Genomic DNA, 5,683 nt, shown 5'->3' with positions numbered 1-5,683 from the left:
GTGGCTGGTCATATACCATAGGAGCCTGGTTAATTCACAGCCAGGGAACATGACTCCTCCTCAAAGCATGCAGAAGAGGAAACAGTTCAGAGGAAGCGCTGCTCTGGACACAGGTTGATGGGCTGATTTGTTGGCTGACTTCCTGTATAACTGTAAAGGGGAGTCTGAAATCTTCCAGTGTAATTCACTCTGAGTGAGTGAGTGATGAGTGAGTGAGAGAGAGAGAAGAGAGAGAAGAGAGAGAAGGAGAGAGAGAGAGAGAGAGAGAGAGAAGAGAGAGAGGAAGAGAGAAAGAGAGAGAGAGAGAGAGAAGAGAGAGAGAGAATAGAGAGAGAGAGAGAGAGAGAGGGCAGAGAGAGAGATGAGAGAGGAGAGGTTAGTGATGCTCTATGAAGCGAGTGGGCGCAGATATAAGGTTTGTGTGGTAGATCACAACATCCCCTGTTAAGTTATTTTGAGTAAACCCAACACATCGCCCTGTTATTTGAGTAACACAACATCCTTTATTTGAGTAACAGCACATCCTGTTATTGTGAGGTACACAACATCCCTGTTTAGTTAGTTTAGTAACACAGTATCCATCCTGTTGTTCCGTTTAGTACCACAGCGCATCCTGTTAGTTTAGTTTAGTAACGACAACATCCTGTTAGTTAGTTTAGTAACACAACCATCTGTCAGTTATTTAGTAACACCAACTCTGCTTACTCTATAGTTTAGCTAACACAATACATCCGTTAGTTTCAACTCTGTTAGTTTACTAACACACAATCTGTTACTTTAGTAACCAACATCCTGTTAGCTTATTTAGTAACACAACATCCTGTTAGTTAGTTAGCTAACACAACATCCTGTTAGTTATTTAGTAACACACACATTCCTGTTAGTCTATTCAGTAACACAACCTCCTGTTAGTCTCATTTAAACACAACATCCTGTTAGTTATTTGCAGTAACACAACATCCTGTTAGTTAGTTTGAGTAAACACCATACCTGTTAGTTAGTTTAGTACAACACACCATCCCTGCTTAGTTAGTTAGTAACGACAATCCATCCTGGTAGTCTAGCTTTACGTAACACACATCCTCTTATTGGTAGTACCATTGTTGTTAGTTTATAACACACATCCTGTTAGTTATTTCAGTAACACAGTCCATCCCTGTTAGTTAGTTTAGTAACACACGCATGTCCTGTTAGTTATTTGAGTAACACACCATCCTGTTAGTTAGTTTACGTAACACACCTCCTGTTAGCTATTTGAGTAACACAACCATCCTTAGTTTATTGTAACACACAAATCCTGTTTAGTTATGCTTGCAGTAACACACATCCTGTTGTTAGTTTTTAGTAACACAACATCCTGTTAGTTATTTAGTACACACCGAATCCTGTTAGTTAGTTTAGTACAACACATCCTGTTAGTTAGTTGAGTAACACAACATCCTGTTAGTTAGTTGAAGTAACACAACATCCGTTAGTTAGTTTAGTAAACCACATCCTGGTTCGTTCCATTTTGAGAACACAACATCCTGTAGTTTTAGTAAACACAACATCCCTGTTATTTGTTTAGTAACACAACATCCTGTTAGTTAGTTTAGTAACACAACATCCTGTTAGTTAGTTTAGTAACACATCCTGTTAGTTGAGTTTAGTAACACACATCCTGTTAGTGTTTTAGTAACACAACATCCTGTTATTATTTAGTACACACAATCCTGTTAGTTATTTAGTAACACAACCATCCGTTAGTTATTTGGTAACCACCCATCCTGTTAGTTAGTTTAGTAACACAACATCCTGTTAGTTTATTTTTTGAGTAACACAACCATTCCTGTTAGTTAGTTTAGTACACAACCATCCTGTCGTTATTTGAGTAACACACCATACTGTTAGTTATTTTGAGTAACACAAACATCCTGTTAGTTAGTTGTAGTAACACAACATCACTGTTAGTTAGTTTAGTAACACAACACCTGTTAGTTTATTTGAGTAACACAACCATCCTGTTAGTTAGTTTAGTAACAACATCCTGTTAGTTATTTGAGTAACACACCATCTGTAGTTATTTGAGACACAACATCCTGTTAGTTAGTTGAGTACAAACATCCTGTTAGTTAGTTTAGTAACACAGACATCTGTTAGTTAGTTTAGTAACACAACATCCCTGTTTAGTTATTTGAGTAACACACCATCCTGTTAGTTAGTTTAGTAACACACCATCCTGTTAGTTATTTGAGTAACACACCATCCTGTTGTTATTTGAGTAACACAAAATCCTGTGTTAGTTGAGTACAACAACATCCTGTTAGTTAGTTTAGTAACACAACATCCTGTTAGTTATTTGAGTAACACAACATCCTGTTAGTTATTTAGTAACACAACATCTGTTAGTTATTTGAGTAACACACATCCTGTTAGTTATTGAGTAACACAACATCCTGTTAGTTTTTAGTAACACAACTCCTGTTAGTTAGTTTAGTAACACAACATCCTGTTAGTTAGTTTAGTAAACACACCATCCTGTTTAGGTTAGTTTAGTAAACAACCATCCTGTTAGTTATTAGTAAACACAACATCCTGTTAGTTATTTGAGTAACACAACATTCCTGTTAGTTTGTAGTAACACAACATCTGTTAGTTTCTGAGTAACACAACATCCTGTTATTTGAGTAACACAACATCCTGTTAGTTAGTTTGATGTACACACCATCCTGTAGTTAGTTTAGTAACACACCATCCTTAGTTAGTTAGTTTAGTAACACAACATCCTGTAGTTAGTATTAGTAACACACCATCCTGTTAGTTAGTTTAGTCACACAACATCCTGTTAGTTATTAGTAACGACAACATCTGTTAAGTTATTTGAGTAAACACACATCTGTTAGTTATTTGAGTAACCAACAACATCCCGTTAGTTAGTTTAGTAACACCCATCCTGTTAGTTATTTTGAGTAACACAACATCCTGTTAGTTATTGAGTAACACAACATCCTGTTATGTTATTGAGTAACCACAACATCCTGCTTAGTTATTTGAGAGTACACAACATCCTGTTAGTTAGTTTGAGTCACACAGGTACATCCTGTTAGTTTATTTAGTAACACAACATCTCGTTAGTTAGTTTAGTACACACCATCCTGTTATGTTTATTTGAGTAACACAACATCCTGTTAGTTAGTTTCAGTAACACACCATCCTGTTAGTTATTTGAGTAACAAACGATCCTGTTAGTTTAGTTAGTAACACAACATCCTGTTAGTTATTTAAGTAACACACCATCCTGTAGTTATTTGAGTAACACAACATCCTGTTAGTTATTTGAGTAACACACAAGTATTGTTAGTTAGTTTTAGTAACACAACATCCTGTTAGTTATTTAGTACACCACCATCCTGTAGTTACTGTAATCACAACATCCTGTTAGTTTTGAGTAACACAACATCTGTTAGTTAGTTTAGTAACAACACCATACCTGTTAGTTAGTTTAAGTAACACACCATCCGTGTTAGTTAGTTTAGTAACACAAATCCTGTTAGTGTAGTAAACACCCATCCTGTTAGTTAGTTTAGTAAACAACATCCTGTTAGTTATTGAGTAACACAACATCCTGTTAGTTAGTTTAGCTAACACAAACATCCTGTTAGTTTTTAGTACACATTACCATCTGTAGTTAGTTTGAGTAACACAACATCCTGTTAGTTATTTGAGTAACACAACATCATTGTTGTTAGTTTAGTAAAACAACATCCTGTTAGTTAGTTTAAGTAACACCCATCCTGAGTTAGTTTGAGTAACACAACATCCTGTTAGTTATTTGAGTAACACAACATCCTGTTAGTTAGATAAACACATCCTGTAGTTAGTTTAGTAACACACAATCCTGGTTAGTTAGTTTAGTAACACAACTCTGTTAGTTAGTTTAGTAACAACATCATTTAGTTATTAGTGTATGTAACACACCATCCTGTTAGTAGTTTTAGTAACACAACATCCTGTTAAGTTAGTTTAGTAACACAACATCCTGTTAGTGAGTTTAGTAACACAACATCCTGTTTAGTTTTTGAGTAACACAACATCCTGTTAGTTAGTTTAGAAACACACTCATCCTGTAGTTAGTTTGAGTAACCACACATCCTGTTAGTTTTGAGTAACACAACATCCTGTAGTATTTGATCAACTCCTGTAAGTAATTGAACACAACATCCTTTAGTTATTGAGTAACACAATCATCCTGTTAGTTAGTTTGAGTAACACAACATCCCTGTTAGTTATTTAGAGTAACACAACAGCCTGTAGTTATTTGAGTAACACACATCCTGTTAGTTTATTTGAGTACACAAACATCCTTGTTCTAGTTTAGTAACACACCATCCTGTTAGTTTAGTTAGTACACACACATCCTGTTAGTTAGTTATAACAAACAGCCTGTTAGTTATTTAGAACACACACATCCTGTTACGTTAGTTTTAGTAAAACAATCCTTTAGTTAGTTTTGAGTACACAACATCGTGTTAGTTATTTGAGTAACACACATCCTGTTAGTTATCTTGAGTAACACACATGAGTTGTTAGTACCTGAGTTATTGACGTAACACACATACCTTTAGTAGTTAGTAACACAAACATCCTGTTAGTTAGTTGAGTGAGTAACACAACATCCTGTTAGTTAGTTTAGTAACACAACGACTATATTCATCCATGTTAGTTAATTTGAGTAACACAACATCCTTTAGTTGTTGTGGTAACAACAAATCCTTGGTAGTTATTTGCATAACACAACATCCTGTTAAGTCTAGTTTAGTACACACATCCTGTTAGCTCATCATATATAGATTAGACACAACTCCTGTTATTAGTTGAGTTAACATCAACTCCCTGTTATTAGCAGTACTATTTGAGTAGGAACACACATTCCGTTAGTTAAGTTTAGTAACACACCCACTTCCTGTTAGTTAGTTAGATACACAAAACATCCTGTTAGTAGTTTAGTAACACACTCATCCTGTTTAGTTAGTTTAGTAACACAATCATCTGTTTATTTACACCATGTTAGTTAGTTTATTGGGAGACTCTATAAGAATCCAGATCCAATCAGAAGGAAAATCCAGACGGAAGAAGAGAAGAAATGGAGTGTTAGAAGGTTAAATGTTGCAACTTTGTACCTCGGTACTGAAGGGTGGTGAGGTATTGGGTGATGCATGTGTCTGGAGGGTATGTCTTTTACCGCAAAGAGCAAGAGAGAATAGTGAAGAGGTATGAGAGAATAGTGAAGAGGTAGAAGAACTAGTGAAGAGGTAGAGAGAACTAGTGAAGAGGTAGAGAGAACTAGTGAAGAGGTGGAGAACTAGTGAAGAGGTAGAGAGAAACAGTGAGAGGTAGAGAACTAGTGAAGAGGCTAGGAGAACTAGTGAAGAGGTGAGAGAACTATGAAAGAGGTAGAGAGAACTAGTGAAGAGGTAGAGAGACTAGTGAAGAGGTAGAGAAGAACTAGTGACGAGGTAGAGAGAACTAGTGAAGAGGGAGAGAAGAACTGTGAAGAGGGAGAGAGAACTAGTGAAGAGGTAACCGAGAGAACTAGTGAAGAGGTAGAGAGATGTTGCCAAGGTTAACACTGAGGTTATACATGTATGTACTTGTTGAATGTATAATGATGTTATCATTTCAAATATAAAAGCTTTATTTCCAT

The 5,683-nt window shown here is 35.9% G+C and overlaps 1 long non-coding RNA gene across 1 annotated transcript; it reads left to right on the top strand.

Annotated features, from left to right (window-relative positions):
- The first annotated feature begins 5,267 nt into the window (after positions 1 to 5,267).
- Positions 5,268 to 5,683, top strand: LOC139028999 (uncharacterized). Its single transcript, XR_011481225.1, has 3 exons — positions 5,268 to 5,352; positions 5,431 to 5,453; positions 5,496 to 5,683. It is a non-coding gene; the product is annotated as an uncharacterized lncRNA (long non-coding RNA).

The sequence above is a fragment of the Salvelinus sp. IW2-2015 genome, linkage group LG16, assembly GCF_002910315.2.
Source record: "Salvelinus sp. IW2-2015 linkage group LG16, ASM291031v2, whole genome shotgun sequence".
Lineage (NCBI taxonomy): Eukaryota > Metazoa > Chordata > Actinopteri > Salmoniformes > Salmonidae > Salvelinus > Salvelinus sp. IW2-2015.
This window is presented reverse-complemented; position numbering and strand designations above follow the sequence as displayed.